We start from the raw sequence: 27,846 nt of genomic DNA, 5'->3' as shown, positions 1-27,846 counted from the left end.
CTTCAAAATTAAAAGCTGAATTGATGTCATTTTAAAACCTAGGTCCTATCTGCACAAAATTGCATACGAGCGTTATTTCTAAGACTAAGCAATTCTGCATCAAAGAAAAATGATACCACGTTCTCAGGCGATATGTCACAGTCATGTTTTCTTTTACAGAAAACTAAATCCTGCTGAGTTTTTGTATATTTATAAGTGTCCTCTTTCCGTGGCAGCACTCCTGGGATTGCAAAGCTTTTTCTCATCAACTAGAATGATGGGATTTATGCATTATCACAGCCCTCAGGGGGAAGACAAAGGGGACACACCCTCACCAGGCCCAGGACACGCATCCCACCACAGCTGAGCGCAGATGGGCAGTGACCAGTGCTAGCCCAACAGATGCCGGTGTTTGGTCAGCATCCATCCCAGCTGACGTCAATCCCAGCCAGCGAGCTTCCTCTGCACAGCCGCAGCTCCTTTGTTGGAGGCCATTGTCTGCAAATGTTTCCAGGCATTGAATGTCTTGGCAGTATAGGGAGAGGGCCTTCCACAAAACACGGTCATGCTAGACATGCTGGCACCCTGACTTAACTCCAGAGTTTGTCTGGAGGCAAGTACGCGGGTAATGCCACGGCTCCAGGCACCACGCACAGCAGGCGGCCATCCCATCCCATCCCATCCCATCGGAACGATGAGTCTCCCCTGGGCTGTGCACATTCTGCAAAGGATGATGTCAAGAATCAACACTGACTTCCGTAACTACAGTGAAGCACGGAGACATACTTCTTTACTGAAAAAATAGATCAATAAATGCTAGGCTAGCATCACACTTGATACCGAATATTCATCAGAGTAAGGAAGGGGGAAAGGCCTGGCATTCAGTTTTGATTTCAAAGCACACGACTTTGTCCAACTGTCCCTCCGTGTAACAAACACCCATTATTCCTCAGCCACAGCTATTCCCGCTGCACGCAAACCTGCCGCTCTCATTCACTTATATTGTTACAAATAAGATTATAAAATCCCCCCCCAAAGGTATGAAAAATTAGCATTTACAGGAAAGAAAACAGCAAGCCCCTTTGTTTTGGGGTAGTGATTCATCTTTGCACAACAAATGTGCCCCTGTTAACCGAGATGTGCAACTTGATCCAGGCTCCAGCATGCTCCCGCGTCTGCAGCTGGGCTGGCTGCTGGAGGAGAGGAGCCTGGTGTGTGCAGAGGGCAGGACTGTGCCCTGTGACTTGTCTCGCTGCCCCATCGTCCTCACACTGCACAAAGTTACTGCCAGCCTGAGGGAAACACACAGGGTTGCATCCAACCATCCCTCTGCACAGGCTCACCTGCAACAAATACTCTCTCACTGAGCAAAGCAGCCCTTACGTGGAAGTAAATTCTGTTAACCACGTGCACTTCACACCCTCAGCTTCTTTTAGACCCCTTTAACCTGGAACAAAAGCGCAGTTCAATCCACCAGAGATTCCGAACCCTTCTGGAGAAAGGATCGGTAAAAGCTCATTCCTGTTGGTCTGCTCTAATTCTCCACTCACAATGATTCATTTTCCACAACTATCATCCCACCTTTTGAAGACTCTTCCATGTTTCTTAGTTGCATGAAACTGAAGAAGCTCATCCTCTCCCACCAGCTCAAGCTGGTGCAGGGTAATGCGGAGGGCTGCAGGTTAACCTCGTGAAAAGGTAAACATAGCTATATATTAACATACACCTTTCATCAATTATCTAAAAGGGGTGAATTAGTTTAAAAGTGCGTATAAAAAAAACCCCAACCTTGGAGAGTGTAACTAAATATGTATCTACGGCTATATATCTATGGGAAAACATTTCATCATGAGATACTAATTTTACTGCCATCTTGGCAGATTTGTTTTTTATTACAGTTGTACATTTTCCCAAAGTAAAGGACTGATCGTTATCGTAGAGCAATACATCTCAAAAGCCTCTGCACCTGCTAATGTATGCAACAAACAATGTGGCAGAATTACACAGCACACCCCATCATTTCTCCCCACCTCTGACATCATCCCAATACACACAAATAAAAAGCCTTTCCTTTAAATATTGCCAAAGGAAAAGGTTCGGTCAGCGGAGACAAAATAATCCAAGAACGCTGGGGACATCCCAAATTTTATCCTTCCTCTTCCCCAGAACATTGCTGTCTATTTAGTTAGTTATGAACAAAAATTGGGCTGAAGCGAGGCCACCCAGCAGCTCACCCGCACACCAGCTGCCCCGTCAGCAGTGGCTGCACACAGGCACCCACCGAACCCAGCACCCTCCCCCCCAAAAGCAAGCGTGCTAGTGCCAGCCCCCACACCAAGAGGGCTGAGGCTTTCAGAGGACACACGCTCCTGTGGAGAAGACCCATCGATGCCCGTGCAGCTCATCTGAGCAGCGCGACACACTCCACATCACACCTGCTTTACCGCACAGGCTGCGACTGCGCTGCAGTTCAGGAAAAAACAAAATCAACCCACAGGTTTCTCTTCTTTACACTGGTTTTTCAAACTGTTTCATTTTCCTGGACATCTCTAAAAGCAGCAAACATCCTGAACCCAGCCCTGGGCTTCTTGTTAAACACTGAGACTAGTGCCTAAGTAAGGAAAGGTTTCAGGGCCTGGCCCCTTGTTTTTTCATTTATCAATAAATCTCAGAGGTGAGCCAGAGCTCATGGGGAACTCACACATTGCTACTTCTGTTGAAGCCACAAGGTCGAGCTTCTTTGAATTGCTTTGAGAAATGTGGTGATGTGATTTTTGTTTAAAGCTTCTAGGAGCAACTGGCTTTTAACTTCTTCCCAGCTAAATGATATCAAAAAAATCCACTTACTTTCAGTGGTGAGACATGCAAAAGTTAGTAATTTTTGATTTAATCCAAAATGGGAGGAAGAACACAGGACGTGGCTCTCCCAGCCCTCTGCAATCCGCCGCTGCCCAACCTCTGCAGATCTTTGCAGGGAATCAGCCTGCTCTGCAATGGAGGATCTTGAATAACATTTCCTCAGAAACTGGGCAGAGGGCAGGAATGGTCAGTGTGCCCGTTTCCCTAATAAAACATTTCATCTTTCACTCAAATGCTCCATTTGGGAGCAGGTTTCCACTCTGGAGAATGCAGCCACACATCCCACAGCCATCTGGAAGTCACCGATGTTCCTACCCAAGAACACAGCACTCAACACCATCAAGCTCATACAGAGCTTAGACACGAACGATTCTGAAGCTCAACGACCCTCTAAAACTGAATTTCCCTGCCTACATTTTGATGAAGTATCCAAGCTGGAAGAAATTATCGTATTAGCTTTGAGTCCAGCTAAATTCCTTGTCTCCACCAGAAAATATTTCCGCATACAGTCTGCCGCAGTTGCCAGTCAGTCACTACAGCAACAGCCAGCAAACCTGGAGCCAGCACACACATTTTTCAAATCTGCACAGCGCTCACTGCAGCCACATTTATGCATGATGCTTTATGCCAAAGATCTGGTTCTGATGAGCTCCAAGCATGCATTATCTCTGCAGGGAGATATACATGGAATAGGACAGATTGCTCAGTGTTATGTCCATTGGATGTGTATTTACCTTTTTTAGATCACTTAGATAAAGGCATCGCTTATCTATGCCCTCTTGACTGAGGGTCAAGACACGTATTATTTTTCTATTTACATCAAACAAGAGTATCAGCATTAGCGGTCAAGCTATTGGTTGATAAAGGGGTTTTACATGAATTAAGTAAATTTATAAAGCGATGCATTCAGTCACGTACAAAACCTTTCCCAACAAAAACTCTGGGCAGTCCCTGGCTTGGGCCACAATTACAACCAGAGAGCCAAGGTCCCAGTGACACACACGTGGGATGGTAAGGCTGTGAGCCACGTGCAGAGAGCTTGGCTGGACAGCTTCCCTCCCAGATCCTGCAAAGACCTCTCCTCCTGGGGGTGGCAAACACCTGCCGTCAGCTTCTCTCCCCACTCGTGAACCGACAGATTTGATGTGCATGATTGCAAGTCCAGGCAACACGACCCTGCTGTCCCGTTACAGCACCGCGCGCCAAGCCAAGCCAGCCCACGGCAGTCCCACCACACGCTTCCTTTTTGGCAACAGGCGCTCGTTAACGTCCATGTGTTTCTGGGGCTGTCTGATGTAGCTGTCCCCATTTAACCGCGGCAGGAAAAAGTGCATGTGAAGGGCAGGGACTGCCCTGCTGCAGGATACCCAGGCAGCACGAAGCTGGTGGTTTTGACCATGCAAAAGTCCCTTTTTGTGTCCACGTTCCACCTGCAACCAGAAGCACGACCTCACTTTTCTCTCCCTTAAAAAGCAGCATTTTTGGCGAGGCTGCGATGCCTATGTGCAGGGCTACCCCCCAGACGCTAGACGCCTTGGACACTTGCCAGTTTGCACCTTTGTACCCACAGCAGAGGGCAATTTCACATCGAACACACCCTGCCACCAGGCACGCACACGTGCAGCGCACTTATGCTGTGCACAGCCACAAGCAGCTCACAACACCTGCACGAGGCTGCGGGGCTCCTGGGTGCCCCTTCCCATCACTGCCTGCTCGTGGGACCCAGAAAGCTGGTAGCTACCACACACTTCAGTTCTTGGGACTTTCTCTGGATATTGAAGGTTTGTATTTGAAAGCAAGACCTGGCTGTTGGAGGTGGAGACCTTTCAAGGCCAGGGGACTTTCCCACCCAGATGCATTTATTACGGGATAACGGAGGCGTGCTGCGGCCGCCTGCCATCTGGGAGCGAGGTGAGCGCACAGCTATTTTTGCTGCAAGCTCTTTACCAAAAGCAAACTGCAGCGAGCAGGTTTCCTGTTCAAAACCTACTTATGAAATTTGAAGTTTGAGGCCACCACGGGTAGATCTGTACAGCCCCTGTGGTTGTGGGTAAGCTGCCAGCTCAGCCTTCTGCACCCTGAAGGATGGGACCCCACCCTTTCGCCCCTCTCCTCTCCACCCTTTCCATCCTGGTAACACAAGGAAAGCCTTTACGAGATGATGCATCAAACGAACAATGCTCTGCATAGGGATCCAGGAAGCCCTATGTCCTATTCCACATGACCTTAACAAAGTCATGATCCTTCTGTTTCCCCTTCCACCTACACAGGGATTTTCTGCTTAAGAACCAGTTCTTTAGAAGAGATGAGCAACGCGTGCTATCACCAGCCCGTGAACACCAGCTGTGCCGGCTCATGCTGCCCGTGCAGCTGCAGGGTGCTCCCCGATGGGTGAGCACGGCCGGGAGGAGGACCCCAAGAACATCAAACCTGCAGATGGGCTGCTCTCGCTCTGCAGTTTCGCCACAGCCGCTGTTTCACAGCATATGGCTGCTCACAACAGACATCCTGCTGTCCCTCGGGGTCTTGACTAACGTAAACAAGCGGTCAGGGTTCACACATCTGGGGCTGTAGCGGTTTGGTGCCAAGAAATGCCACCTGAGAAGATAGTTTACCGGACAGCTCTATCAGGAAGCCCAATCTTGTAAACCTTGTCTCAGCAACCATGTGAGACAACCCACTGTAGTCGTGGTTGGAGCTCTTCAGCTAAAAATACAGCAGTAATGCAAAACTTGAAATGGGACAGGAATGAATTCCAAGTTACTAAGAGTTTGGAAGTTTCTAGCTTGTTTTTGTTAGTTAATGGTCTAAGGCAGAGCTCAGGGTCAGTCATGCACTGAGTACTAGCACTGGATTTCAGAAATGATCCCTTTCATTTAAACTATGACATGCAATCCACACCAATTCTGGTAGTTTAAAAAAAGAAGAAAAAAACCCCACAGAAAACACAAAATCTCCAAACCACCACAAGACAGATACCAGCCTTGGGCAGATAATTACTAGTTTCAGAAAGCCTTTTTTGAAAGCCTTTTTTTTTTTTTTAAAGCCCCCATGAAAAATTCAGGACACCAGCCAGGTGGGAATGCAGCTATAATTTTGATTACAGCTTCATCCTTTTAATCACGCAACTCAGGCTGCAGAAAGCCTACTTTGATTGACATCATAAAGTTTGGTGGCACTTCTGGCATAACGTCCCTGGACATCTGTTGTATTTCGGGGCTGTAAATCACAGAATTGTGTTTCCCTAGAGCATTCCTTCTTTGTGATACTGGGAGACGCTGAGATTTGGAAGCCTGGGCCTTGATCCAGGTCACCCCCAGGGTTGCCCTCGGCTCCCTCTCCCAGCTGGAGCACACCCTCCTTCCCTCGTGGCTGCTTTCACGCCAGCAGCGCAGGATGCAGGAACTTCCTAAAACCACAGCCCAGCTGCGCTGCCTGAATGCTGACCGTGTGGATGCAACACGCTCGCCCTTTCACCTCCACATTTGGCACCCAATTTCCAGAGAGGCCTAGGTCTCACCCAAAAAAACTCGGCCAGCCCAGCCAAATGTCACGTTTCCCCTTCCCTCCATCAACACCCTCTTTCGACGGCAGCTGGGCAGCTTCCTCTGCTATCGAGGGGAAGAACACACAGCGGGCTGCAGCATCCGAACGAGCTCAGCATCACTGCTTCAGCAACATAAAGGCTTTCCGTTGCTCCCTGACTATCCATCATTAGGGACCGCCAGCCAGTCCCGTAGGTTGTGATGGGACTGTTTGACCTGACTTAGACTTGACACTGCCTTCAGAACTGACCATAGCTGCTTTCCTACCAGGGAAGGCAAAGCATGCCACCTAAACGCTATAAAATATGACCACAGCTGGTCAAAGTAACGCACAACATAAATATTAATACACTTCTACAATTAATTAATAAGCAAGACATGTTCTTTAAGGTTTATGTTTTGGTTTGGGTTTCTTCCCCCCCCCATATGCCAATTCCCACTCTACTTTATGATTAGGTATGTTCCAAGAAGTTAGCTGAGATTTATTACATTCAGTATAGACCATACCATGAAGTCGAACGCGATTTAGCGTGCCCCAGAACTCAGGTTGTAAAACATTAACAGTAAAATCTAACGTGTCTCCACACAGATATAAAAAGAACAAAAGTTAATTTATAACACTCAGTGCACAAAGCATGCAACCTTAATGAAGAAATATTAGAGATATACACTATTTATAAGGAAATGAAAAATATTTTTTAAAGTGTTACACTGCATTCCAAATGAAAAAGGATAATTTTGTAGAGGTTAGCACATTTATATAGGAAAAATGACTTGAACATTCAGCAAAAACCAAGTTCCTTTCCTAGCAAACACCACTGCCCTATTCCTGTGCAGAACAGGCCATTCCACTCCTCTCGTTATTTCTCTCTCTCCCCTCCTCATCTTCGAAGTGGGTATTTTGCACTCACTCAGAGTGAAAGTATTGGTTTTATGAGTTTGTTTTGGTTTTTTGGTTGTTTGTTTTTTTTTTTTAATGAAGTTTTAGTAGTTTCAGGGGCAAGATGTTAAAAAAAATAATCGGGAATTTCTCTCAGGGACCCTATTTGTGTCACATGCTTAAGCAAACAAGAATATCACTGTAACTCGCAACACTACAGAAGACGACTAAGTTGGCAGCAGTATAGCAGGACTTCCCATATACTAAAATAGCAACACATTAGCCAAGCAAAGAGATTAGAGTGTGTAACTTCTATCACTCACTCAGAATTCTACCCAAGCCCGTACTGTCTAGAAGGCAGGGATGGACAGGGGTCATTTCAACGGTACCAGATCAAACAACCTTGATATCTGGGGGAAAAGGACAGTTTTGCACCTCTACTGCGAGTGTCTGTACCACAGCCCTCATGAACTGTAAAACCCAAGAGGCACCAGAAGCAGCTTTTCTGTCCAGGTTTTTTTTATCCTTTCAGTTCCTATTTCCTCCCATTGTACAAGTGGAAACGCAGATTGTTTGCTTTGCCTGATGTTTGTCTGTATCTGACTGGAGACCAGTGGGAAAAGAAAATGGAAAAAAAAGAAACAAATCCAAGCCCCTTTGCAAACACATGCTTGAGTATCTATGTTTTTGCAATAACAGTATGTGCAGTCGATCAGATTACCACCCAAGGCTACTGCATACTTTTTTAAGACCGGACCTACAGATTGATCTTTTGGGCTTTTGAAACCTGCTCCCCAAAAGGTCATTCACATTGCAATTAGTAAGATCAAGCAAAACACTAAACACTCCTGAAAATACCATGCTAGTCATAATACAAAGAAAGGAGTTTTGTCAACTATTTATTTGCAATGGGTGGTGTCTGCTGCAGAATATCCCGTGCAATCTTCTGTAGCCCGATGCTTAATGGAGGGAAGCGCCAATCCTGCAGCTTCTCCGTATTCAGCTAACCGGCACGCTTGATGCTTTAGATATCCTAGATATCAATTTGAAGCTTCTGAACAATGTGCAAGAAGGAAGAGTGGCAGCACTCCTCCTGGGGCAGGTCAAACCAGGGTAGCCCTTGGTGGGCAACAGCGGGTGATGGAGAGCCGCAGCACGGCATGGCGCTTGGAAAGCTAACCTCACCGAGTGCCATGGCTGCCCCGGGACACACGGGGCTCCCGAAGGCCCAACTACTCTTGGGGAAGGACCAGACTCCCACCAGCTTCGAGCTGGCCTGTTTTGTATCTGGATTTTTGTATTGGTTTTCTATCTGGAGATACTTCAGGAGGTCTGAGGGGAAGACAAACACTGAAGCTCTGGCTTTCCTCTGCTCAGAAAGTCATCCAGGTGCTTTAGAGGTAACCAGAAGGCTCCTGAACGGGTGCTGCTACCAGCAAGGAAAGAAAAGCAAAATTTTGGGGCCATATGAGGGTCAGGAGAGCAACTCAGAGAGCAGCACAGTGAATGTGAGGAGAGGTCTGAAAAGCAGAGCAGGCTGGGCACTCTTCCTCAACACTCCATTTCTTGCGACGCAAAACCCGATTTCTGCGAGCTTCATTTCAGTATGTGCACAAACAACAGTTTCAACAGCCTTGCCATTCAGCCCGGGCTTTGCCATTTGTCACGCCTCTTAACGTCTGTTATGAGCCCCATCACGGCTTGCCGCCCCTGCCAGGTGCACGCAGGCTTCGCAGGACACTGCCAGCCTTCTTCCAGTGGAAGTTCTGCCTTGGGGGTGCCTGGGGGTGCAGGCAGCCCAGAGCAGCAGGGACCCTGCTGCCCAGCGCGGGGCGGCGGGGACGAGGGGCGGTGGGGATGCGGGGATGCAGGGATGCGGGGATGCAGGCTGTTTGCAGCCCCACGGCTCCTCTTGCTGCAGGCAGGAGGGTTGCAACAGCCCTGGCACGGAGCCAGTCCCGCTCAGCACCCGGGGAGCCCAGCAGTGATTTATAGCAGCAAAGGTCCGCCGTGCCGAAAGTCTATTCATCCAGAAAAATAAACAGTTTAGGAAAAAAGCCTCAGCCTCTGGAAGGCTCTCACTCTGCAGACCAGGGGCTGTCGAGATGCTAAGTCTAGGGAGAGGTACGAATCCCTCCACCCCGCTGAATTTTCGCTGCCTGACTCATGTGCATCTGTTAAAAGAAATACAGGGCACTGGGGAAAATCTATACGCAGCACATCTCTGCTGGATGAAGTCACAAGCAGTTAAACGTGTCCCACCAGCCCCATCCTGCCGAAAGGACGTCAGGGCTGAACGGCAGGAGGTCAGCTGATGGGTGGCCAGACTTTCAGAGCAGGAATCCCTCAAAGGAAGGTTTTTTGGCTCACCACCACTATGAAGCTCTGAAGGTCAAGCTGCACACAGCATTTACAAACCTCATGTTACAAGAGTCACACTTTAACTTTTTCAGTGACGCAGCCTTCCCAGACACATGCTGATGAAGGAAGGCTTCATTAGCCTGCTATCCCCCAGAAACTTAACGGTGTGCACATTAAGCCCCCAGCAATGGTATCACTGAATTTTAGAAAAAATCCTTCAGCATTCCTATGGACAATAAGTGTAACACAGACTAATTTTCCCTTGCATATAATGCAGAACATGGACAAGGTGCCACATGGGTTAAAATTGTGTTGCTGGGTTTTTTTTAAAAAAGGCTTTAAGGCAGGCAGGGTACACAGCTCAGACTGCAAGTTCCAGTCTAGATGATAAGAGCTACGAAACCTTAAAGGGGATGGACTTTTTCATTCCAGTTCTGCTGGTGTTTTTCTCACGCAGATTGCAACACCATGCGGGTACGCATCTCTCCGCAGATGACTGTGTGACAGGGCACCCCAACACTGACAACTGGCACTAAATGGGGTTCTCCTGAGGTCTCTGAGCCTCTCCTTCAGTACTTCATGGCAAATACCCTCCCTGCAACTCTCTTCACCTGAGGTGAATCCTGAAGTCAAAAACTCCACCGAGTACTGCTGTCGAGTTCAGAAGATCTGAGGTTTGCCTAGGGAAAGGTCATATTTTTCACACACATACAAAAGCCTTCACAGAGCATTTAACCGAGGAAAAAAGAGAACTCCTCTCAGTGCCTTTTCATTTGGCTCCATTTGACACATCCTCTCTAAAAATTATAAGGGAGTTAATGGACACGATTAGTCTCTGAGAAAATACATCAGTCTCCAGATTTCTGAATGAGCTCTGTAAGAGACGAACTACATGGCACTGATCTCGCAGCAGCAGTCAATTCCTATTTCCTTCCAAAATCCTACTGGCCAGATGGTCCACAAAGCTCAAGGGAAAATTACTTAAATGTTTGGAAAGGCTTTCGGTATTAAGTTGGTCTCCAAAATGAAACCAGACTACGCTTCTAATTATTCTTAAAAGTAAAGTCTACCTTGCTATTCTAATGAAATTAAGAAGGAGCAGTGTTTCCAAGTTTGCTTTTCTAAAGAAAAAAAATAATAAATCTGAATTCCAGAAGAGCCCTGGTGTTATTTTTTTCTAAACTGATCTAATCAGCTTTGTGCAGCAGAAGCCTGGCTGGCAAAGGTTCTCCTCTCGAGCAAACTACAGGTCAGATGATGTGCAGTAATAGTTCCTGAACAGCTACAAGCAGTTGCTGTTCAGTGCTGGATCTTCCAATTTTCTGTATTATTTGTAGGGATCAAAGTCAATCATGGCAGAGAGACAGAAAGGAACAGTGAACTCTTGAGAAGAAAAAAAGACAAACAACAAACCATCCTTGCAGAATAACTTCAAGAAAATGGCTAAACACATTACAGCTAAAGAACTGCAGAACCTTAAGCAACGTGGACTAGCAGAACTGCCAGCGTTTAAGATGCAAACTAGCAGCTGACTTGGGAAGAACTGGTCACAAAAGGTACCAAGAGTTTCCTGCAATTAACAACTGAACAGCTTTACCAGATTTTGCCTTGCCCTGTTCAAACAAGCCAAGTCCACTTAGTACAGCGTAAGACGAAGCAGTGCACTATACAGGGAACCCTGCGTCTGGGCAGCACAAACGCAGCGCCACAGCCCAGGCTGGGGACCCCCTGCCCCCCCACAGCCCAGGCTGGGGACCCCCCGACCCCCTTCCCCCTGCCCCCTATGCTTCTGAGGGGCTCCCTGCAGGGCTTCCCACCGACAGCTTCTCCTAATGCTTGTGTTCCTGCATGCAACTCTGGCTCCACTGATGCCCACAGGAATTTCTGCTGTGGAATTTACTGGATCTGAATTTGCCCTATAAAAGGTCAGATTTCTCAAACAAAACAAATCCCACTTTGCACCAAGTTCTCCACTGAAAAAGTGTGCATATCTACTGCTTTCTCTGTTGGAGAATCTGCGTTCACACTGATCCCATCACAGGTTTGGACCAGAGTTTGTGATGGAAGAAATTAACCTACGGCTTTGCTGCAGTGTGTCCATTTGTGTAAAATACCTGACAGCCAACGGCACTTCTACTACCCCAACTTTGCTGCCTGTTGGAAATCAGCCTCTTCACAAAGCTACAGACGAAGGCCAGATGGAAACTGAGATATTCTGATTGATCACACGTACATTTACACTCACAGGCATATAGATTTAACCGGATTCCTCTCACTCCTGATTTGTTAGTCAGTATGTCACACTCAGCTTTCCCAGGCAGCAATGCCACCTCTGTAAGCTTGTACAACACCAAATACAACGGGGACCACAGGACTATGGACAAAGGTGCATGCACACGTACACAAACACTTATATAAATGTTCAGAACTCTAAGACTGAAATCCACTGGCCCAGCCTATGAAACCGCAGGTGTCAATGAAGACCCTTCTTCACCAGAGCACCAGAACCCTTCTTGTGATGGTCTCAAACACACTTCTCATTTTCCAAGCCCTGAACCCTGTCTGCTTCCTTTACCTTTGTAATGGCAATGGCTTGTCCAGCCAGCTGCATCACATCACAAAGCAGCTGTCAAGAAAGAAAAAAAACACCCAACGAAACAACCTAAACTTTACAATGCACCCAGCTAATGCCAGCAGCTTGCTGGAGAAACGTGGAGTAGAAAGCATCTGAAGTCTCGTTTACATGCATAATACAAGTTTTAAAAGTGAGCATCTCTGCTTTAACATCATCTTCTAACTGTATTCACTTCAAAATTTACTCTAAAAGTTTAGCCATCCACAAGTTTCAATATAACTTCCTTTTGCTTCCTTGCATATTCCGTCATCCACATCCAGATGCCAAAATACACCACCAACAGTTCATTGCTTCTTAGGATAAATCTGGTAATACATCCCAGAGAAAATTTCGCAGGCTCAGCTAAAACTCCACAACATTGCCAACGCACATATTTAAATAACAGGAATGTATACAACTAGGCCTCTATTTACAACAATAGCATCTTAAAAAAAAAAAAATAATCAAAGAGCATATGGAAACACCACACCAGAAAACCTACTTCCCAAGTATTGCCTTCTAGTTTCTGAACGTTTAGGTTCAGGGAGGCACATGGGATTACAGGGAATTTCAAGATTTCCTCCACTATCCAAGGCAGAAGCTTAGCCAGGTTGCCTAAGAAAACAAGGTGTATGTGATTGTGCCGCCCTTGCATCCAACCATGTTGTAACCTGTCAGCCCATTCCAACCGAACCGGACAGACAGATATGCCATCGTCTCCGAGATGATTCAATCCCCGTGTGCTTTGTGAAAAATCGGGGCTGGAGACAAAGTCCCTCCCTGCAGAGAAGAGGGCTCCAGCCTGGCACCGCCTGCCAGGGCGCAGGTCACACTCCGCAGCCAGCCGAGAGCCGCAGGCAGCAGCCGCTGCTCCAGGGGGTGGCTACAGAGCAAGCAGGGGCCATGGATGTATGCACAAGCAGAGATCCTAAAGGACTCAACGCAGGAATTGGCACTACAGAGGTCAGAGGTGGAGACAGGATAAGAAAGGACAAATTTGCAAGTGCATTTTGTTAGCTTTACTACTTAGGTTTTCCTCAAAACCCAGGAAAGTTTAAACAACTGCAGAATTTACCTTGACATAGAAACCCATCTCTCATCAGTGCTTGTAGGCTACTTTTCTCTAGTCTTAACATTAACAGAAATATTTTTATGTTTGTACCACTGAGGCTTACAGAAAATACGTATTTTTGACATGCTTGCACAAGAAAATAACTATATTCAATAACAGAAGGGTAACAGAAAACCAAATGCCTACCAAGAAGGGCTTCTGAAATTAGTCACTGAGCCACCTTTAGAAACTGGCTCCCCAGCACCGATTCTTGTTTGCTATTTACTCTGTAATCAAATGAGTGCAAGGTGAGCATAAAGCACCAGCATGCCACTGTTAGCATTTTACACCCACTTTGAATAGGTAAAACAGATTACATCATGTGGAAAGGACTGGAAAAAACAAGGATTCCAATCGTGATTTTTAAAGACCTGGTTTGCACACATGGTTTGACCCAGTTTAATTAGAAACGTATTTCCAGCTCGATTTTGCTAGGTGTGGACGTGCTCACTGGCCTGCATTGGTTTTGTTCATCATTTTCTTTTCATTGACCGTGCCATGTCGGACATCACTCCCCCAAGCACTCATCTTTTGTGAAAATCCATCTCTGTCCATGCGGTTTCAGGGTGGCTTTGATAGAAGAGGGAGATTAACACAGACTCCTTCGGAAATTCCCATTTATTTCTGTTACCAGCTTTTTCTTCCTTTTAAAAGAATTTGGTTTAGGAAAGTCAGCAATTAACGCTGATTAAAAAGCTGACTGGTGTAAGCTTAATAATCATGTGTCTCATGATCCAGTGAGAACGGGGGTTTTATCACTAACTGGGACAGCAAATGTTGGCCACAGCCAGGGGTGGATCCAGCTAGTGGTTTTGCCTTCGCAGCAGTCATACGCGAGAACATGTTTCTGTGGCAAGGCAACAACCTCCTACCTGCTAAAGCTTCCTTTTGTTTTTGGAAAAAAAAAAAAAAAAAGTCAAGAATAATAACGTAAGAAACTATTTTCTGCCAAACCTCAAGAGAGCTGCTGTTCTGCTTCATCACCGGCTGCAGCACACACCCCATTACCCAAGGGCACCAGCACCCCTGCAACCCCGTCCAGAGCAGCGGGTGAGAAATGTTTGCAGAAACAAATGGCTATGCTGATGGCAAACATGGATATGGCAAACGCAATACAGGAGGGGAAAAAAAAAAACCAACCCCCCCGCCCAAAAAAAAAAATAATAAAAAAAAAAGATGTAAAGCCCTCTGCGTCATCTTACACGTTGAACAACTGCTGGCTAATGAAGGTTCTTTCACCAGTGCTGATGCAGACACGTGGACGTCCTCCTTGGCAGCCAGGACACGAGCCAGACATGGCTTATCAGATCCCAACCGTCTCCTGGAAATACACCTAGAGAACCGCACAGTCAGCAGCCTGCTCTGGGGTGGGGAAAAATGCAGAAGCAGCAACCTCCCTGTTTCTCTTTCTGATCACGCTCCCAGTTTTATAAGGGGATCCCTGGAAATGAAAGTGCATCACACAGTCTCTGGGGACGTTTCATATCATGCAACAACTATCGACAGTGAGTGGCTTACACAACAGGACACCGTATAATGCCATTCATGCTACTTGCTGGGCAATAAAGGAAGGAAAACCCACTCTTGGTGCATACCCTTGCAACCTGAGGGAACAACCCCTCTGGAAGTCCAGGCAGCATTTACACACAATAGGATTCAACCAGCCAGGCTCCCCATCCAGCACTTTATCCAGCACAGTGTCATCTCCATCCTGAGCTCCACTGCAGCCACAATCCTCGCCCAGCCCCGGTCCAGCTCCCATGGGAAGGCTCAGCACTGGCTCTGTCCCAAGGGCAGCAGAGATGCCTGGAGCCCCACAGCCAAGCCTGTCAGACTCAAACTAGAAAACAATCTCTGCAATATAAAGAACTACGCTATTTTAATATTAATAACATCAAAAGGGAAAGGTCTGCCAGAACTCCATAATGTAAACAATGCAGGATACAGCAAAGCCAAGCTGTCTTTAATCTACTCACTATGACATTCAAAACCCATCTGCGTGACAGATAGGGCAAGTGCCACGCAGGCTCTAAGCATCACCACAGCTGATAAGGTCATTTTCTTTCATTCCTGGTCAGAGAACCGTGAATTCGGCAGAAGCAAGACGACAAATGCCATTACACGACCTAAACAGGAATTTGTTGTGACTATTTGAACAGCCCCACGAAGGCACAAGGTGCCTCACAAACACACACGGAAGCCTGAGTGCTCATGCATGTCTGTACATGCTGACCCCTGTACCAACATGAAAATACTCGTAACTCCAACATGCAAGCCAGGCAATACAGGCCATGCAAAGTCTTCCACCAGGTGGGTACCTCCAAATGAACACAATGCAAAGAAAGGAAGAGAGGAACATAGGAAAGGGTGAATCCTAAACCCCTCTAACCTTTATTCTCCAGCCTGTGGGATCAGAGACCTGAGCTTCCAGCCTTTGTTGTATGACTTCCTCTATTCAAAACAGCTCTGACTTAAATCTTTCAAGTGCCCAAAAGAAAGGAAAGCTAGTGCATCTCTTTGCCTCTTCATCCTCTCTCCATTTTCAGGCATATTTATGGAGAGCAGGCAACAATACACGTAGCTCCTCCAGATGCAGCCTCTGTTCTGCCAAGGAGGCTGCTCCAACGAGGCACCCAGCAATCTGCTCTGCCCTATGCGTGCACACACCGACTCCGCCGCATCTGAGCCGAGAGCCCAACACATTTGGGAAATGTCAGACCCGCTTAGGCTGATCTGCACATGCACAAAAAGCCCAATGCATTGCCGGTGCCCCACATTTTCCTGGCACACACCACCTCCGCGATGTCCAAGCTGTCCCAGACCTCAGAACTGCTGGGTTCACTGGGCGCACCCTACGCCTCAAGTGTTGATGTGCCTGCCTGCGAATTTTGGCAGTCTTCCACCCCGAGAGGTGACAAAACACATTCTAACGTCCCCGGAAACAAATCATCCTTCATCAAAAAGGAATCCCACCAGGGGAATAGTCTGGTACACCCAAACCGTGCACTGGTACTGCTTGTTCTCTTCTGCAGGTCCCAATGCACACACGGGACCAGTTCCTGCTGTCAGCCACTGATGAAAAACTGGAAGACTTCACCACAGCAATTTGATTTTCAGAGCAGCAGGGATATGCTGGTCCACAATACCTAACTGTACGCTCGGATATTAACAAAGGGCAACCAGGGAACTGCTGATATAATCTGGCTTCTGGGGGCAAAACTTTTGGAAGAAGCCTCTTATATATTTCATATTAGCCTGGAAAAAGTAAATATTAAAGAAAAAAACCATTTTTTTCCTGGCTCTTCTCTTTTCCCATATAACAAGACAACATCACAGACAATCTGTGTAAATAAAACATTTGAGAGTCCATTATCTAAACCATATGCATATTTGTTTTATGTTGGTTTTGTTGCATATTTTAGTATAATTGTTCATAGATTTAAAACCAAGAGTAAAACAAGAGTAGACCAATCTACTACAGCAGAAATAATCAGTAAAACGGTTTTCTTTTATTTTTAAGTACTAGTGAAAATCCATGCTAAAATTTAGCATAACAAAATTCCTCAGGTTCAGTAAAATAAGTATTTTCAGAAGGCCACCACACATTTCTTTTCTGCCCTCTCCCTCAAATTGTTCCCACTTCTAACAACAGAAATACAAGAAAAAAATGCATCAAAAATGCAGATATCAGATGTAGCAACTGCACAACTGTAGAGTCTGAAAATGGGATTTATTTGACTAGTCAGTAAACCTCAAAAAATGTCAGTATTTTGCCAGCTGGTCTCACCTTCAGTTGTAAACACTCCTTGCGAAATGGAAAGTCAGAAGAATTCACATTAATATTCACATATACACTGTGAATGCTGAATTATTTCAGTAAGATAAGTACATTTTTTTTTTGAGTATGCAGTCCTAAAGACAATCTACGAAATATTAAACATCCTGCTAAATTAAAACATGTGTTCAAACAAGGCAAATGAAATGTGATGTTGTGATGTTCTGACGTTTCTGAAACAAAGTTTCAAAATGAAAGCCAAAAGAACAAAGTAATTTCTTGAAATTTTCCCACTAACGTTTCTGTTGAGCTCAACGGGTTTTGATTGGAGTGGAACTGTTGCCAAACAGCATGTTGTTCAGTCAGTGGCTGCTACTCAATTCTCACAAATCACCTCTGTAAGTCACTAATTGCTCTCAACCAGAATCCCAAAGCGCTTTGCAAAAACCAAGGACTGCCTCCACTGTAACAGCTACAGCCATAAGGAAAGCTCCATTTCCAGTGAATTCACGTGGGTTTGAGTAATGACGAGAGCAGAGGCAAGAAGAAAAACTGCATCTCCTGGACTGCAGCTGCCCACATCGACCCCTCTCTCACCTTTACGAAAGAAGTGGATTTCTTACATGATGGGACCCCCTAAAAGCAGTGCCACCGACCGCACGCTATTACCTATTAGTAACAACACCGCTTGTGCAGGGCACTGGAATAGCTACAGTTTGCTGCAAAGCACATCCTTAGCATTGTTTGCCCCCTAAAATCTCAGAAGTTACTAAAGTTTCATGTTTTCACAGGGAGAATGAAGGGGATGGGGAAGAAATGACATTTGAAAAGGTGCTTCTAAAGCAAACCTTAAAAACCCTTTGGGAATCCCACAAACTCAGCAGGTTACAAGGGCAGGCTTATAAGATGCAGGGCTTAAAAATTTTTTTTTAAAAAAGTATCCTATGAACAGCCGAAAAATAGCTTGTTCTTTAATTTTATTCCCAAGATGGTTACTCACAGATCTATGCGGGCCAAGAAAATTACTGCTGGCCAACAGCCTGAGAACAGCTGAACACCAGGCAGGAGAGGCACAACTTTATCACATTTATGGATTTTACAATTGAAATTGGACGTTACAATTTAAAACTACTTACTGGAAATTTCATTATGATGGGACAAGGGGCTGACCTGCACCTCCACCGACTGACCGAGCCAATTGTTTGACCCCAGCTGACAATAAAAAAATCGGGTTTTAAATTCCATTTCCCCACAAATGCCTTGGAAGGGCAGGATCAACAATTGTCCCACCGGATCCTGCTGCTGTCCACCCAGGCAGCTGCAGTCGGAATCGCTGTGCTACAACCAGGCCCAGCCACGCTCAGCTTTCAAGCCAGTGGGAAGATCATGGCTGGGCCAAACGCCGCTTCCCACTGGAGCTGCCACAGCAGGACGGTTGGGGTTGGAAGGGATGTCCTTTCCAACGTCTCTGGAGCGATGTCCCCCAAGAAAAATCCCAGCAGGACTGTCACAGAGCCCTGCGTGAATCCACGTGGCACTGGGAGACACCACAAGACGTGCCCCCTGGAGATGCTCCTCCCGGCAGTAAGCACAGGGACCACGCTGCTGGTGGCACCGGTTCTGCTGCCAGTTGTCCCCACCGCCCCTCTCCCAGTGCCCCACACCTCACGCAGCCTCCGATGCTTGTGGGGCGATTCGGAAAGCGTGGAAGAGGAGCTGTGGCAGTGGTCCATGGCAGCCGACAGTGCCAGCGCAGAGCTGTGGGAACATCCCTCGTGTTTCAGCATTCCCAGCCCCAGCGCTGGAAGCCTCGCCGCCTGACTCGGCAGATTTCCATGCAACCTTTACACGGGCACAAATCAGTGTGTGGTTTGCAGGACAGCAAAGCTACCAGGCTCATGATTTCAGCGGAATAACAAACCAACCCAATTCTTTAACGCTATTTATTGCAGTTGCTCCAGAAGAGCAACACTACAAAGGGCTTGCGGCTGCCCCATCCCAAGCACTGACGCACACTCCAGCACTGAGCACGCCCAGGACCCCCCTCGCACAAGCATGGCAGAGCTTCTAACTGCTCCCAGGTGGCCTTCACAGGGCAGAGGTTACAGCTCTACAGCGACCACCCCGCGGTGGCTGCTACAACGGCTTCTCGCGGTGTTACTTCACCACGTGCCTGCCCCCACGCAAATCGGGCTGACGAGGAGGAGCTAAGGCAAGGTCACCCCTGCCGCAGAATGAACTACAGAGGCATTTCGCAGTTCAAGCAAAGCAATGCCTGTTCTACGTGGAGGAGAAAAACCCACCAGAGAGAGACCCCTCAGGTCCCGGGGAAGACAACAGAAGGTGATGGTGGGGACACTAGGGGTGGGATGGAGCTCAGCCAGGCCTGAGGTCACGCTCCCGGTGCCGACGCACAGGCATCCTGCAGGAGCTTTCACAGCCCAGGTCGCTGAAGAGAACAGGAGCTAAAGCAAACAGCTTTGCAGCAGTCCCACTATGCACGCTGGAAATGCTGTGCTACGTCCAACCCGTGGAAAATACCGATCCATTGCTGACCTCGGCAGAACCGGCCTCCTTGCAGACAGACATTCCTGCTGCTGGATTTTCCAGTGATGCCTGCAACAAAGCACTACTGCTACAGGGGTACTGGAGACCCCACTGTACACACAGGTAAAAAAGCTTCCTTCAGAACAGGATCACAATTTACATTTCTAAAAGATACCCCAGAAACTGTCTTTTGGTCCCCAAGATCTCATCCTGCAGGACTTCACTATCTGGCTCAGCAGAATGAACCTGTCGAAACCTCAAAGAGCACACTATAAAGCATTAGCACGGATTATTCTTGTACAAAATATGGGTTCCTCAGGCATAAACAAGTTCAAACACACTCTTCTGAAAAAACACCTGAAGACCAGACATGAAGCTTAAGAGAATATTTACTGCTGGTGAAGAGAATGGTGACGTCTTGTCTATGCAGCCCATGGGAAAGGACAGAAGAGCAGTACACGCTCCACACAGTTCTTTAGATCATTTCATCACACTGTCAAGTTTAAAGCACCGAATGCTGGATAAGTCTCTGAAATACATATAGCAATAATATTGAGAATAATAATAATAATAAAAAAGACAAGCAGGCTATCAATATTTTTAGGAAACCAACTGATACGTTCCTTTTATTATGCTCTACTAGCTATAGCCCAGAGGTACCAAAGAGGGACTTTCAAAAAATGTACATGCATCCCTCAGGTCATTAAAGCAGACCTGGAAAGTACTATTCACTACATATAAAAAAGAACCAGAGCGTGGAGATAAGGTGATGTGTGCTTGCAAGACACTGAATTCAGAGAAAGGCACAGTTACTAAAGCTAACATGCAATGGGAATCATCTCAAACGTCTGTAAACAACAAGCTAAATTTTCTGCTGTGTAAAATTAAGTAATATCCTATCATTCATTCATCAACCCGAACAGCTCATTACAGGTCTGCGAGGTTTTTTGGACTGCAAACTGACAATTTCTTACAAGTTTTTCCCCCAATTCCATTGATTTATTTTGAAGAAGAAATAACATACACAATGAAGTACTTCTGAGTAGATCAGATATTGTAAAACTCAGGCGTGCAAAGCGCTGGTCACTGAGGCTTATCTTCACGTAGGCATGATTCTGGATGCCACTGAGCAGTCAGGAGTATTGAAATCAATGTCACTAGTGAGGTGCTTAAAGGTAGCAAAGTGCTTGAGTGCGGAATTAAGAGCTTGAACCATTTCCTACTGTGCTCATATTATCACCACTGCATTTTTAGCATGTTTTCTTACCTTCAAATAGCACATCCCAGTGCCGACATCTGAAGTGTTATGCAACATGAGCTCAAAATGCCACCAGTTTAGGATGAAAATGCATTGCACACTCCCATATGAACGTTCAGGTCCAAAACACAGAGGAGCTGGGAGCGGCAGGCCTGCCAACAAATTATTTGCAAGGATTTTACTACTCTCTAATGGCTGATATGGCGCATCTAATTATTGTACATTGCTCTGCTGAGTCAAAGAGCCTTTATTGTATAGAAATGCTCCACAGCTGAGAGTTTTTTTTCACATCCTTACTCTTCTATTTTTGATAAACTAGTGCTACGCTGAAGAATCTTAATTGAATTCCTCTGAAATATTCACCAACTAGAACCAGGACTTCAAAATTTGCTAATTAATTTCACATGTATGATCCACTATTTCAAATTTGAGAGCTGAACAGAGTTTTGCATTGCCGTGCAAATGAGCAGGGAAACCAAGATTAAAAAACAACCTCAACAAAACAACCAAACACCAAACCCATAAACCCCACACACACTACGGAAAAAAAGTGCTCCTGGCTCTGACAACTAAATGCACATGATACACTACCTATTTTATATCTCTCTCTCAAATAAAAGGCATTCCTCCTACTTTTTTTATATTCTCCAAGTCAATCATTCACAATCCAGTAGGCCGGACTGACAGTAGGTATGTCCTGCTCACTGAGATTCATGTGTCCTGTACTCAATCAAAGTCCTGTATTCAAATCAAGATTGGAAAAGACCCTGGGAACACATGGTCCCACCTTCTGCTGAAAGCAGGGCCTTAAGTTAGGTTACCCAAAACAACATCAAACAGCCTCGAATATTTCCAGCAAGGGTGACTCCCACCACCCCCCTGGGAAACCTCTTCCAATGTGGACTTGTTCTCACCGTAAAGAACTTTTTCCCTACATCCAGATGGAATTTCCCCCGAGAGACCTGTCCCTGGTTCCTCTTGTCCCGCGCATCCCTGTACACGCATCTATCTTGTCCCGTGCATCCCTGTACACGCATCTATCTTGTCCCGCGCATCCCTGTACACGCATCTATCTTGTCCCGCGCATCCCTGTACACGCATCTTCCATACAAACCACCATCGAAGCACACGAAGACTGTGCCTAGACTGCCCCTAGACTGCCCCCAGCCTTCTCTTCCCTAGGCTGAAAAAAACCCAATTCCTTCAGCCTTTCCTTCCTCGTGCATAAAGTTCTTCAGCCCTCTGCATGGTTTTGGTGGCCCTCTGTTGGACTCTCTCCAGTTTCCCAGTGTCTCTCTGGAACTGGGGGAACAAAGATTCCAGGTGTGGCTTAACAAGAGCAGGGGAAGTAATTTTGCTTGCTATTGCTATGCTCGTGCTGCAGCAGCCCGAGGCACGGTCTGCCCTCACTGCTGCAAGGGTGCACTGCCAACTCCACTCCTTTCTGATGGAGGAGGAACAGGACCAACACAGTGGTGTGGAAGCTTTAAGAAAAGCGTGCAGGCGTGTATGAGAGTGTATTTAGGAGCTGCGGGCAACTGAGAGAAGAAACACATGTAGTAGTATGCGGATTTCACAGGTGTCAGTAAAAATCAGTGGCATGAAGTTAAATACTGAAACACCAAACCACACCGCTCTGGCGCATTAACGGTATTACAGTCATCCACACCAAACTTCCCAGGCATCCCATTCATAAGCACCACGACATTTCAGATCATACCACAAGGGCAGTAGCACATATTAAGCTCATGCTTATGCCTAAGAATAAGCCCCGTTGCCAGAACTAGCAGAAAAACATTATTTGTTTGCACTACTGATCCAAGGAGCTACGCGATGAGTTGCTGGCTCCATCCAGTCCACTGCAGCAATACTTCTTTATACACTGCTGCCTACAATAATTAACTACTTTTTCATGTGGACAAGATAATCAGCTGTGCTACTAAAAACCCAAATAAAGAAAATTAATAGACAAACAAGCACACATCTACCAACTACTAGTCAAACAGAAATTAGCATCTTGTAATTTCCATAAAGAACAACTGATCTCCCTACTTGACTCATCAAAATCTCAGTGCCTTGAAGGCTACAACTGGCTTGAAAACTGTAACCGACCATAAATGATACCCGAGATAACAAGACATTTTAACATCTCTGCAGCCAGTCTGAAGACTCTGAAATTGCATTTCAGCCGCGAGACATGTTCTTCAGAAGGTGGCTACTTCTGACCCACCCCAGAGGGACGGGTTTTAAGTTTTCAGCTTAGACCTGTTCACCTTCTGGATTGCACTGAACATAAAACTGTGATGTTTCTTACATATAACCTAGTAACTTCCAGAGGTGCTACCATCAATTAAGCTTTTCAATACAATCCACAGACTTTAACGCTTCATAACTTTGCATGGTCTTGTGATTCTGTCCTCCCAGTACCAAGTCTCAAAAAAACCCACGTTGCTTCCCCCTGCCCCTCTCACGATGGTCTCAATTACTTCAGCCAGTTAGTCAATAAAAGGAATTATGAAGAACTTAGAAGACTTTCAAATTGCTTAAGATAAACTGAGAAGTCATATTTACGCTTCACTACGCTCCTGCAACTGTACATCAACAGCAGAGTAACTCAGAACTTGCGTCAACAACTGAAGTACAACTCAATGCCAAGAAACAGCTGCATTTAAAAAAAAAAAAAAACACCAAAAAAACCAAAAAACCAAAGGACCCAAAACACTTTCTTACTCAGATCTGCTTCCTTTTTGTATCCAGAGTCTTATATGACTACACAGAAATAAAAATATTAGCTGTGCAGAGCCACTGCAGGAAGGCAGGGCTGCCTCCACCCTCTACTAAGCCTCAGCAAGAGCACTGCTTGGTCTTCACCGGTTGCATTACCAGGAAGCCACTGCTTCTCTTTTGATTCTTGTAGTCCCAAACCAGAGCATGCATCTCAAGCTCTCTGTGCCCTCAGACTCCACTAATGACACCACCATTTCACACACACGGCAGCTGCAAATCTGTCAAAGTCTATCACCAGCCTGCAAGATCGTACCCCTAAAAACCAGCAGCCCCTGGAACTCACCAAAGACACTGACCTCCCATTCCCTAGGCCACTCAAAAATGCCAACCCCAGGTGAGGGTAATCCACATCATTAAGACAAAAGAAGTCAAAAGCCCCCAGTCAGGTGCCTCCTGCCATCAGAAAACAAGCAGATTGCACAGATGCTGCTGACGACCTCATTTGGTCTGTGAAAACTTTTTTAGAAGGGTGAGGACTCTCAGAGTTGAACGAATAGGATTAGGAGCAATTCCTCTTTAACCTGATAACTCGAAAACCAAAGCAGCTATAAACTCAGAGTCCCACAGCCCCTTCCAAAGCTCAAGAGCAATTGTCTGACCCAAACACTTCAAAAACCACTTAAGTTGCCCCATGTCTCCTTCTTCCCCATTTATCCATTAGAAGAATGACTCTGCACTGAAAATTAAGAGAGAAAATGCATTAACAGGCTCCTACTGGGGACACACCACTCAGAATACGAAACTAACAGCTGAAGCCTTCAAAAAAAAAAAAATTCTTCACCCACCCCAACCTTACAGTTTAGTTATTAGTAAATGCACCAGCACAAAGATATGACCATTCTACATCAAGGGTGATCCACGATCGCTGTTCAGCTCTACACAGCAATAGAGTCCAACCATGGAAGGAAAACAAGGCATCCATATAATTACACTTCTAGAGGTAATGGGAGCAGGCAAAGAATTATTCAAATCAGCCCTGTCGGGTCTCGACAGCCATACCCACATCGCAAGATACAGCCTCCAGCACGCCAAGAGCAGCCCACTCAGCCACAGACAAAAGCTTCTCAACACTTTCAAAGGTATCACCTTTAATGGTTCCCCACGTCACAATACAGCGACTCTCAGCAAATAAAAAAAGATGGTGTTTATAAATCCCCTAGATTGTTTTCTGCCATTTTACTTCCACCCCTAAGACCACCCAGTTCCAGGTTCCCCAGTCAGCCTGCAAGAGGGGGTTCCAGGGCACCGCAGCAGCCCCGGGAGGAAGACACCTCCAGCAGCCTTGCTTCCTCCCAGATGCCACTGACAGTTATGCAATGCAAAACACTGTTCTGTCCTGTCTGAAGGTCCTTACTGATCAGCAGACCTACAAAACTCCCGAAACGCTGGCCCTCACGCTTCAGACAGCAACCCCACGTCCCTCACGCAGCCTTTGTGGTCCCTGGCCTCAAGGGTTCCCAGGAAGACGGGCAGCCCTTCCAAAAAGCTGTGCATGGGGAGTTCAGAACCTTCTTTTTCTGATATGCATTAAATGCAGATGATGCAGCAACTGGACACAGTCTGACCTTTAGCACTCCAAAGTTCAGGAAACAAAGGCACAGAAGAGCCAATACTCGTACTTCTCCAACCACTGGCAAATGCACAGCTTCCAGCTGCTTTCAGAGACGAGTCTCTGCTACCACCTTCCACAGCGTTATTCAGAATCGCCTCTTCCATAGTATTGTTCCTCAGGTTTCAGCTCCCGGAAGCCAGCAATTAACTTAAAAACTCATCTGTCATTTCAAGAAATAACGAAGCCCAAGTCTCATGGCTTCTGGGTACCATCTGATTTTTAATATCTAATTCATTCTTTCCAAAAGGCTGAAGTTGCCAATACTGGCATATTTACATCCTACTACCTCGTAAGTTGTCAAAAACTCCGCTAGCTTTTAGTCAGTTATTACATGCAACTCCCAACTTCATAACATTTCTAGACAGCTGCAGCATTACCACGGGTACAATTTATACCTCTTCCATTTCATTTCAAAAGACACTGAACTGGAACTGGTCTGGAATAATTCAGTATGAACAATACTCTCCTTCAGTTATTTTCTTAAACATTGTTTTCCAAATCTAATGATGAATCCTCTAAATTTTATTTTCATTTTTATGGAGCAGCATATAATAAAACATATAGCCCTATGAATCATCTTCACAGCCAACCAAGCAATTTAGTAATCTTGGACATAGTTTATTTAGCCTGAAATAAGGTTTGCTTTGATTATTTGCAAACTACTATGTGTAGTTTCTGAATGTATGGAAGATTCTGACACCTCTGCAAAATAAAAAAATAAAAAGTACTGTAATGACAGGAGTACATTAGTGTATATCTGAGAATACTTTAAATATTTATGACCACAAGCCTAAACTAGACAAACTACAAAACGATTCCAGCATTCCCTAATTCACTCCACCAGTCCTAGCATTGCATAGATCGAAGGATGTATTACACAGCAGTGAAAAAGAAAAGTGAATACTACAGCCTAGCTTTTTGTGGTCACTTCAGAGGCAGTTGTTCCGTTGCAGCTGCCCTCCTCCAGAGGGAAGAACCATTTGCTCTGGTCGCAAGGCCAGCGCCAGGGAGATGCCACCCCAGTACATTCAGCTGGCACTCAGCATCTGCTGCAGAGGTACCTCCCCAAACACACTGGAGCTTTGGACCATGTGCAAATTATTCACAACAGACACCAAGCTGACTGCCTGCAGTTTGGAGCACACACTTTGTATCTGTCCACCACTCTGGATCTGTCATCATCTGTCTCCTTCAGCTGCACAGTTCGCTGTCATCCTCCTGCAAAGAGCAGCTCCATCCCCTAAGCAAGCCTCAGCAAAACACCCTACATCCAGTGATCACATGTATTTATACGAACAAAGCCCTTGCTAGGGGTGTGCTTGCGCAGAGCCAGGGTTACACACAGACTACCTTCTCTCCATCGTGTGATGGATGTGCACAGAGCTTCCCCTCAGCACCCTCAGCCTTGCCAGACCCTGTCCCTCTGAGTGTAGAATGAGGCCAGATTCAAATCACCCATCATCCACAGTTGTCGACCCCGGTCTCTTGCATTGTCAGTGGAGAGCAGCCTTTGGGTACAATTTTTAACTGTTGTAGTCAATATTTCTTATGCATTTTGGCAACTAACATTCTACTGAACCACACGACAGCTCAAAACATGTTATTTTGCAACACAGCAGCAAACTATGTCACTCCTTCCTGTTTCTGCCATGACTAAGCAGCTGATTCACTCTCAGCATCCTTAAAGGATGACTAGGCTGAATTTTTTTCTCTCCCAATATAAAATAAATCCAGGCTGGAAAAGAAAGGCAACTATTTCTGAGGCCATTTTGGATCTTCATGATATTTTTACAGCTAGAAAACCCTGTGATTACACTGACAACAGCACCCCGAATGTCTCCTGGATTCTATTCTTAATTTAGTAGTGTTGACCTCTGTATCTGAATGACAATCTCAGAAACAACACAGACTTAATCACAGCAACAGTTACATGAGAAACGTCCTGCTTCTGACATAAAAAATAAATTTAAAAAGTGTAGTATGGGAAAGCAGACACTCCCCAGAACTGCTTCAGTAGAGGATTTTCCAGAATCCTTGAAAGAGCACCTATAGCCTCAAGGGGAAACCAAAACGCGATCCCAGCAGATCTGCCACCAGAGGATGGACACCGAAACGTAACATACATTCAACGTGCTGAAATCAGAGAAAGAGGAACAGCCCTGCGTTCCTGCAGTGGCCCCCTCGGCATTCCTCCCGCAACACGGATGACGGCAGAGAGCACCTGCACCCACACGGAGCCGTGTGGCACTGGAGCCTGTCGGCAGCGGGATCTGAGGGAGAAGCCAGACCAGGCAGCTTCCCCCAGCACAGTTACCTTCCAACGCACCTCCAAGAGTCCAGCAGCACGGCCTTTTCCTTCCTCTGTCTTCTTTCTCCAAATGGGAACAACACAGACTCGGTTCCCGATTTTATCAGGTCTACTTTCTCTTCTTACATCACTCTTAGGAAAGGCTTTACAGTGCAAAACCACTTTTCTAGGCTAGTTCTTACAACTAAACAATGGTGTGCATCGCCCAGC

The 27,846-nt window shown here is 46.1% G+C and overlaps 1 protein-coding gene across 3 annotated transcripts in view; it reads right to left on the bottom strand.

Annotated features, from left to right (window-relative positions):
* Nucleotides 1–27,846, bottom strand: part of NRK (Nik related kinase) — a 108,116-nt gene that overhangs the window by 74,622 nt on the left and 5,648 nt on the right. The gene's annotated exons all lie outside the window — the stretch shown is intronic.

The sequence above is a fragment of the Falco naumanni genome, chromosome 14 (assembly GCF_017639655.2).
Source record: "Falco naumanni isolate bFalNau1 chromosome 14, bFalNau1.pat, whole genome shotgun sequence".
Taxonomy (NCBI): Eukaryota; Metazoa; Chordata; class Aves; order Falconiformes; family Falconidae; genus Falco; species Falco naumanni.
The sequence above is the reverse complement of the archived record's forward strand: the minus strand, read 5'-3'. Positions and strand labels throughout refer to the sequence as shown.